The sequence below is a fragment of the Idiotropiscis lumnitzeri genome, chromosome 13, assembly GCF_059441095.1.
Source record: "Idiotropiscis lumnitzeri isolate Australia: NSW breed Sydney's pygmy pipehorse chromosome 13, RoL_Ilum_1.0, whole genome shotgun sequence".
In the NCBI taxonomy this organism is placed as follows: domain Eukaryota; kingdom Metazoa; phylum Chordata; class Actinopteri; order Syngnathiformes; family Syngnathidae; genus Idiotropiscis; species Idiotropiscis lumnitzeri.
The window spans coordinates 5154125-5163539 of NC_142403.1; positions in this window are offsets into that span (position 1 = coordinate 5154125).

Genomic DNA, 9415 nt, shown 5'->3' on the forward strand with positions numbered 1-9415 from the left:
ACTCTGTGGACTCAGTGGGGGGCAGAAGGATGACGGCAAAACTGTCATCAATGCTGGACAAACCAGCCCACCCATTCAATGACACTCTGAGAACACTTTACAGCTCCTTCAGTGACAGACTTTTACACCCTCGCTGTACCAAAGAGAGATTTCGCCGCTCCTTCCTGCCAACTGCTGTCAGACTTTTTAACAAGAACATTGGGTCAGGCCTACAAACGGGAGGGCATTAGTGCAATTGTGCAGTCCTAGGATGCAATATACACTACTACTGTACTTTCAGCCAAGGGTGTACTTAAACATCGACCAATGATGTATTTTGTTTACCATTACAGTATTCTTATTACAATACTTCTATCACTGTAGTATTTCTACCACTGCAGGATGTTCACTATTACAGTACTTTTATCATTGCAGTACTTTTATCATTGCAGTATTTTTCTATCATTGCGGTACTTTTACTATTACAGTACTTTTACCATTGCAGTACTTTTACCATTGCAGTACTTTCATCATTGCAGTATTTTTCTATCGTTGCAGTACTTTTACTATTACAGTACTTTTACCATTGCAGTATTTTCTATCATGCAGTACTTTCCTATCATTTCAGTACTCTTACCATTACAGTACTTTTATCATTGCAATATTTTTATGATTGCAGTATTTTCAATCATTCAGTAGTTTTTATCATTACAGCGTTTCCCCCTCCGCATAATGGACAAACATTAGGAGTGTTTCTGTCAGGAGTCGCCTTGCGGCGATGAGGAGGTGGACCCAAGAAGCGAGGAAGCAGGGGTAGGTGAAGCTTTAAGGAGATTTATTGTGGAGCTTGGTGGGGACGAACAACGGGGCGTGGGCAAAGAAACAACACAGGCAACTGAACGAGACTAACTGGACGATGACAAGGACCAAACACGAGACGGGAACGAGCCAGGCGGACAGGGAACGAAGACAAGTGCAACAACGGGAGCGAAGCGCAAGTCGTGAGAGTCCGAGGTGACGTGGCAACAGGAGGCAAACAGGGTAATGACCCGACCCTGCGTTGTCGGTCTGGAAGGTTTAAATAGTCCGGGTACTTAGGGGAGCAGATGGGAAGCAGGTGCGTGATGATGACTAGGAACAGGTGCGTGATGATGACTAGGAACAGGTGCGTAGCTGGTGAGAACGAAAACAATAACAAAGGCACATGGCAGGGAGGTGATGAAAACAATAACAAAAGGCACATGGCAGGAAGGAGGGAAGAAAATAACAACAAAAACACTGACGTGGCAGACACGGGTCATGACAGTACCCCCCCCTCAAGGGACGGCTTCCAGACGTCCCAAACGAAAACAGTCAAAAATGAAACCAAGTCCAAGAACGAGGGTGGGCGGAAGGGGGCCGGTAGGTGGGACCAAGGCCCGCGAACTAGGCCGGTCTGGCGGATGTCCAGGGGGCCAGACCAGCGAGCCCCGACGGGGCCATTCGGGCGGACGTCCGGGAGGCGGGACCAAGGCCCGCGAACTAGGCTGGTCTGGCGGATGTCCAGGGGGCCAGACCAGCGAGTCCCGACGGGGCCATTCGGGCGGACGTCCGGGAGGCGGGACCAAGGCCCGCGAACTAGGCCAGTCTGGCGGATGTCCAGGGGGCCAGACCAGCGAGTCCCGACGGGGCCATTCAGGCGGGCGTCCGGGAGGCCCGATCAACAAGTCCACCCGTGAACACTCAGGCGGACGTCCGGGCGCACCCGAGACCGGAACGTGGAGCGGCGGCTGGTCGTCCAGCCCCGCCGAGTCAGGAACGTGGAGCGGCGGCTGGTCGTCGAACCCCGCCGAGACAGGAACGTGGAGCGGCGGCAGGTCGTCGAGCCCCGCCGAAGCAGGAACGTGGAGCTGTGGCTGGTCGTCGAACGCCGGCGGGACGGGAACTTGGAGCGGCGGATGATCGTCGAGTGCCCGCGGGACAGGAACGTGGAGCGGCGGCTGGTCCTCGAACCCCGCCGAGACCGGAACGTGGCACGGCGGCTGGTCCTCCAACCCCGCTGAGACAGGAACGTGGAGTGGCGGCAGGTCATCGAACCCCGCCGGGACAGGAACGTGGAGCGGCGGCTGGTCCTCGAACCCCGCCGAGACAGGAACGTAGAGCGGCGGCTGGTCCTCGAACCCAGCCGAGACCGGAACGTGGCACGGCGGCTGGTCCTCCAACCCCGCTGAGACAGGAACGTGGAGCGGCGGCAGGTCATCGCACCCCGCCGGGACAGGAACGTGGAGCGGCGGCTGGTCCTCGAACCCCGCCGAGACAGGAACGTGGAGCGGCGGCTGGTCCTCGAACCCCGCCGAGACAGGAACGTGGAGCGGCGGCTGGTCCTCGAACCCCGCCGAGACCGGAACGTGGCACGGCGGCTGGTCCTCCAACCCCGCTGAGACAGGAACGTGGAGCGGCGGCGCTTCGTCGGGAGCCGCTGTGACAGAGACGAGAAGCGACGGCGGGTCGTCGTCCACCGCCCAGGCAGGAAACTGGAGCGCCGGCGAATCGTCGAGTTCCGCCGAAAAAGGAGCTTGGGGCGACGGCGGATCGTCGAGCACCGCCGAGGCAGTGACGGGAAGCAATGGCGTGTCCTCGGGCGCCGCCGGGACAGGGAATTGGGTTGGCGGCGGGCCGTCTGGCACCGCCGAAGCAGGGATTTGGAGCTGTGGCGGGCCGGGCGCAGCGGGGACCGGGACTGGTAGCGGACGCAGGGCGTGCCCCGCTGCAACAGGGACTTGTGACGGACGCAGGGCGTGCTCCGCCAGAACTGGGACTTGTGGCGGACGCGGGGCCTGCTCCGCTGGAACAGGGACTGGGGGCGGACGCAGAACGTGCTCCGCCGGGATAGAGACTTGTGGCGGACGCATGGCGTGCTCCGCCGGAACAGGGACTGGTGGCGGACGCAGGACGTGCTCCGCCAGAACAGGGACTGGTGGCGGAGGCATGGCGTGCTCCGCCGGAACAGGGACTTGGAGCGGACGCATGGAGTGCTCCGCCGGAACAGGGACTTGTGGCGGAGGCATGGCGTGCTCCGCCGGAACAGGGACTTGGGGCGGACGCATGGAGTGCTCCGCCGGAACAGGGACTGGTGGCGGACGCAGGGCGTGCTCCGCCAGAACAGGGACTTGTGGCGGACACAGAACGTGCTCCGCCAGAACAGGGACTGGTGGCGGACGCAGGGCGTGCTCCGCCGGAACAGGGACTGGTGGCGGACGCAGGGCGTGCTCCGCCGGAACAGGGACTGGTGGCGGACGCAGGGCTGGGTCCGCCGGACCAGGGATTTGAAACGCTGGCGAGGCGCCGGAGCGGGGGTCAGCAGCTCTCAGGAGGCCAGAACGGGCCCCCGCAGCTCGGGGTGAACCGGGACAGGGCGTATCAACTGGCGGGGAGCCGGAACGGGGTTCAGCAGCTGGCAGAGAGCCGGGACGGGGGTCGGCAGCTGGCGGGGAGCCGGGAAGGGGCTCGGCAGCTGGCGGGGAGCCGGGACGGGGCTCGGCAGCTGGCGGGGAGCCGGGATGGGACGCTGCGGCTGGAGAGGAGCCGGGGCAGGGCTCAGCAGCTGGCGGGGGGGCGACAGAGGGCCGGGCGCAGCAGTCGGACCGGGCACAGCCGAACCGGGGGCCCTGATCCCTATCAGCCTGCCGCCATAGGGAATCAGGGGAATGGGGAACACGAGGGACCGAGGTTACTGGGGCTGGTGAACGTGAGCTAGGGGGTGCCAGGGGAACGTGAGCAGGTGCTAAAACCGATGGTGAACGAGGTGTGCGACGTGACCGTGACTTCCGAGATTTTGGACGTGAAGCGCGCGAGGTGGAGTGGGAGGTGGTCTTGAAAGACTCGAACGAAAAGGGTGTCAGGAATGGTTCGGGGGGAAGAAGGTGACTGGTACTAACTGTGTCCGGGGTGCGCTGAGCGTCTAACAAGGCGTAAATGTAGTCGGCATCGTACTCGTGATCCGAGTCGACAAAAACGTGCGGGGCGTAGTGCTCAAAAACTTCTGCTAAATCATTATCAACTAAAGCGTGAGTGGGTGAATTGGCCTGGTGATCAAAATTGTCGTCGGAATCGGAATCAATGGTACAGTGGGGAGGAAGGTTGGGAGGGAAGTCGAGGGCGTTACCGTGAAACGAAGACGAGGTACGGGGCTGGTCGGCAGGCTGGTGAGGGGCAGGCACCGGAGGCTGCACGGTCGGTGCAGCTGACGTGAGGGCTGCATGGGTTGCTGCAGCTGACGTGGAGGCGACGTGGGTTGCTGCAGCTGGGGTGGAGGCGACGTGGGTTGCTGCAGCTGACGTGGAGGCGGGACCCCTTTCAGCCAGCTGTCGGTCGGCCAGCTGTGCCAGCCTCATGCTCTCCACCATCTTGACCTCCAGCTCCGCCATCTGAGCTGTCAGCTCCATGATAGCCTCCCGGGGTGGTACCGCGGCGGCGCCCTTCTCCGCGATCGAGGCCACCTGCTCCGCTATCTGGGCCAGTCGTGCCCCCAGCTCAGCGCGGCGGGAGTCCAAAAGGTAGGCGGTCTTTTCGAACAAGTCCTCGTAATCTGGGGAAGCGGGGAGCGTGGCAGACGTGGCGCTGAGCTGATCGGCGGGTTGGTGGGGGGGGTCCGTGCGGCGGTGTCCATGACGCTGCCGCGAGCCCCTCGCTGGGTCCTTCTTTCGAGGTCGGGTCATTCTGTCAGGAGTCGCCTTGCGGCGATGAGGAGGTGGACCCAAGAAGCGAGGAAGCAGGGGTAGGTGAAGCTTTAAGGAGATTTATTGTGGAGCTTGGTGGGGACGAACAACGGGGCGTGGGCAAAGAAACAACACAGGCAACTGAACGAGACTAACTGGACGATGACAAGGACCAAACACGAGACGGGAACGAGCCAGGCGGACAGGGAACGAAGACAAGTGCAACAACGGGAGCGAAGCGCAAGTCGTGAGAGTCCGAGGTGACGTGGCAACAGGAGGCAAACAGGGTAATGACCCGACCCTGCGTTGTCGGTCTGGAAGGTTTAAATAGTCCGGGTACTTAGGGGAGCAGATGGGAAGCAGGTGCGTGATGATGACTAGGAACAGGTGCGTGATGATGACTAGGAACAGGTGCGTAGCTGGTGAGAACGAAAACAATAACAAAGGCACATGGCAGGGAGGTGATGAAAACAATAACAAAAGGCACATGGCAGGAAGGAGGGAAGAAAATAACAACAAAAACACTGACGTGGCAGACACGGGTCATGACAGTTTCCTTACACTTAGATACGTTTATACTGTGTATATTTGCATGCTTTTTCTGAATGTCTGCTGCTAATGTTATACATCAACGGCTACATTACGCCGCCGACTCTGTGTGATCTATATCTTTGCTGCTGTAACACCTCAAATTTCCCCATTGTGGGACTAATAAAGGACATCTTATCTTATCTTATCTTATCTTATCTGAACCGAATAATTCCACTTTCATGTATACTGAGGTATCTATTTTATTGGAGCGATACTGTATCTTATATTTTGGAAAGAAATACCACATTTACATTCCTGACAAGTTCATTCTAGGTCTGACACTATTAGTCAACAAGTTGTGACGATGTGGACAATGAATTTAATCATTAACAGCATTCATTCATTTTGCCACATTGCTTTTTCATGACACTATCTGAGCTCCTGCTGTTCCTGCTCGCCGTCTGCCTGTCTGTGAAGCGGTAACCCGGGTCGCCCGTGCTGTAAACAGAGGCGTCGTGGCTAACCGTGGTTAGCAACAGAGTACGAAAAGTTCGGCCGAAATTCAAAGAACGTTATGCGATGCAAATATGCCTTTTATGGCAGCATGGCAGGCATGAAAAAGAATCTAAGAAGGAAGCACACCGTGGCTTATGCAAGATTCCATTCCTGACGTTGGGACAGAAGCTGGAAGCTAGCATTAGCACACAGTTTACTGCGTTTGATGTAACATTTTAACATGATGTCAAGTTTGGGTACGCTAACGTACTGTAGCGTCTACGAAAGATTGCAGAATCATTAGTTGTGAACTCATGTTTATTAATAACCAAAACACATCACAGAAAGAAAAAGAAAGAGAAATAAATTAATAAAAGAAAGAGTACACATTGTGAAGGAGTTACAATCTACTGTATTTACACACAGAAGGATTGTGTTCAATGAAAAGAGGAACAAAGCTGCACTAATGCTTTGATTCAAATCTTTTCATTTCCTGATGTGTCTCTGGAGATCGACCAAAGATCATATTTTATCATCCCTGAACTAATTATATCAGATATCAACGCTATATGCCGATATTGCTACCCAGATGAAGTTTTACCAAATTTGGGCAAGTCACCCTCTTGAAGGGCTTCCATTACAAAGCCAAAATGAGTTATCATCACAGAGGGAAATGCAGAACTTTCCCCACACTACATAAGATCAACTACTTTTTCTTTTGACTTGCACGATTTATGTTCTACTCCAAATGGAAACAGAATCGCTTGTCTAATGAGGTGATAAAGGTCTAAAAATGAAGAGTATAAATCGGGCGCTGAGAACAATAAGCTCTCCCACCATTGAATGATCTTCCAGCACTTTGTTAGTGCTGAAGACGATCCTGAAAATTCACCTGAAAGCCAAGCATCCTGAACTTTTTCTGAATAGTGCACGTTGTGGGACCTTGAGTTGATTCATTATGCACTGGCTTGTAATTTCTTCATATGTTCTTCGGATGCATCCTCTGTGTCCAAAGATGATTTATGTACATTTTTTGTATAGCTTCCATGCAGAGCTGAGCACTTGACGCTTTTTTGCCGGTCAGTCCCCCGCCCTTCGGCCGCTATCTGGGTACGGTTCCGGCCTCGACCCTGCGGCCTTATTCATAAAAATCAACCTTCGGCCTTTGTTTGTCACCCTTGCTGCCTGGCCCAAAGATGAAACGGACTGCCTAGCTCTGCTTCCATGGAAATAGGAACTTGGGCAATATCTTCCTTTTTCTAATGCTGGTGTAAATTAGGCAAAAGCCATGACATTTAAAGTTTTTTTTATGCTGTTGAACAGGGCAACAGGGGGGTTAATACTTAGGGTAAATAAATAAATAGGATCTTCAGAATTAGTGGCTGCACTGAAATGATGCACCAAAAAGTAAGGTGGTGAAACAGCATCGCCTCAAGCACCTTGTTTGTGACTTTCTGTATATCGGTTTAAGCAGGAGCAAACAGCTACCTGTCTAAGGTAACATCAAAAGGCTGCAATGACAAAAGCATTTATCTTTGTTTTCTTTCGGGGGAAAGGCTATTGCCATGGTGATGAGGAGGGAGATGAGCCAAAGCCCTGTAGTGGTGTCTGATTGCGCTATATTTGGAGAGAGGAGGAAGTCGGGTCAAATCAACAATCACATCGGATGGCAGGCACTCACTGTTTGATTGCATACATATCCTCTGCAATACAATGTTTTTCATTGTCAAATGAATGCTTGCGCTCGTTTTCTGCTGCTTGTAAACAGCTGAGATTATATATTATTAGGACAGAAGTGTTTTGTGGTGAGGGAGATGAGGAAGATTAAGATGTCCATCTGTTGCGAAGCAGTCAGCTCAGATGAGGATGTGAGGCCGGCAGCTGACACATCTCAGCGAGTATGCCAAAATATTTACCATTCACGCGTCTCAATGAGGAAGGATAAACTGTCAAATCAGAGCTTTGTATAAAAAGACCTCATTTCGTGTCATCAACGTGAAGGCGCCAAAAGAGTTCAGCAGCATTCGGGAGAAAGGAGCTGATTATAAATACTGACAATGAATACTCTATAGCTTGAGGGAAAGAGTCATGATGATGAGTTTAGATTTGCATCTTAAAATAAATTGTTTTAATTGGTCGGTCATTATGAATAAAGCCAATAGCTTTTCTAAGAAATTGAAAAAAGTAAGTCAGTACTTAAAATAGATAAATACATTTTTTTATTTTTTACGCAAACGTCCAAGATTCATAGTTAGACCCATAGCATCGGCCTAAAAACAAATATGCTTTTGTTTGTCAATCTCCAGTGTTCTTCGGGAATGACACCATTCACAGAATGACGAGGAACTGTTCAACTACCATTGTTGTTGCATTATTCGGCGAAATGCCTCAGCGCTTTGTGGTGATGAATTGTTTGCATCCTGGGAAGCATCTGTTTGAATGGCCACAACAAACAAAATAGCGCATGTAAATGGACCAATTTCTTTCTGGCAAAGAGAGCGAGTGTTTTTTGCCACAAGCACTTCAAATATCTCTGCTTTCTCAACGGTTTTGCTTACGATAAAGGGTTCACAAAAAGGTAGGTAGTAATTACATTTCATTTTGAAAAACGTGGTGCGTTGCGTGTATTGATACAACCTGTGCGTGACTGATGGCTGTGATCGCTGAATGAGGACTGTGTGTGCGCGTGCGTGTGTCTGCGTATATGTGTGGGGGTTGCCATGTGTGCGTAGCTGTGTATTAGAGAGAGTTTGAGTCGCCTGCTTTATAATTCCCAGGTCAAAAGTCATAAAATTTCTAGTTGAAAAAAGATTAAGGTATTTTTTCTACAGCTAAACATGGTAGTTGGGTCACTTTTGACCCGCAACACAATACAAGACCTTTTGTGCTCTGAATTATTCAAAGTCTGTCCATCATTCCATCGGCTTTCTGCACTGCATATCATCATCACGGTCGTGTATGGGCGTGCTGGATGTTCTCAAAGTTCAACTTTTCACCAAGGCATACGACTGGCGTGGTTGTGGAGCTCGCTATCCGTCAATGCCGCTCACGAAGCATCCCCTGCTAAAAGCACATGCAGCTCCAAAGATGCGGACCATTCAAGAAGACCACCTCAGGGGTTCGATGAGGCCTTTATCTGAAATCGACACCCACTCACTCGCACTGCGAAGCTGGCGGCTGCAAGCGGTGACGGACGTGAACGTACTCGACTGATTGAGAGGCAACAGCCATCTTTGAGTATTGATGTCATTTTTACATGCAAAACTATTGTATAAATGTCAATGTTCACGTCAATCAACTCTCCCTTTAACAGCATTGTGCTTGGTCCGAATGGAGCTGCTCATCTTCAGTCAGGGGCGAGATCCTCCAGTAAACTATATAGCACAAACCTTATTCATAATGCACAGTTACAATCTGATATGAATGCTAAGTATTTAGAATGAAACAAAGGCAAGAAAATAATTTAAATGTACAAAGGCAGCTAGCAAACAATAATATGTTCCAACTTGAACTTTTTTCCCGACCCAAATAGCATGTGAGCAATGAACAACTTACACTCTGAAGCCAAACGCGTCAGATGCACGTAAAACTTTATCTATTGCGGTTTAAGCACTAAAAAAGCAACCAGGGACAGATTTCAATAAATCCTGCCGACATGAAGCTACTCTCCGCGGATACGGTGAGCTCTGAACTGCTGCTAAGGGTACCAGATT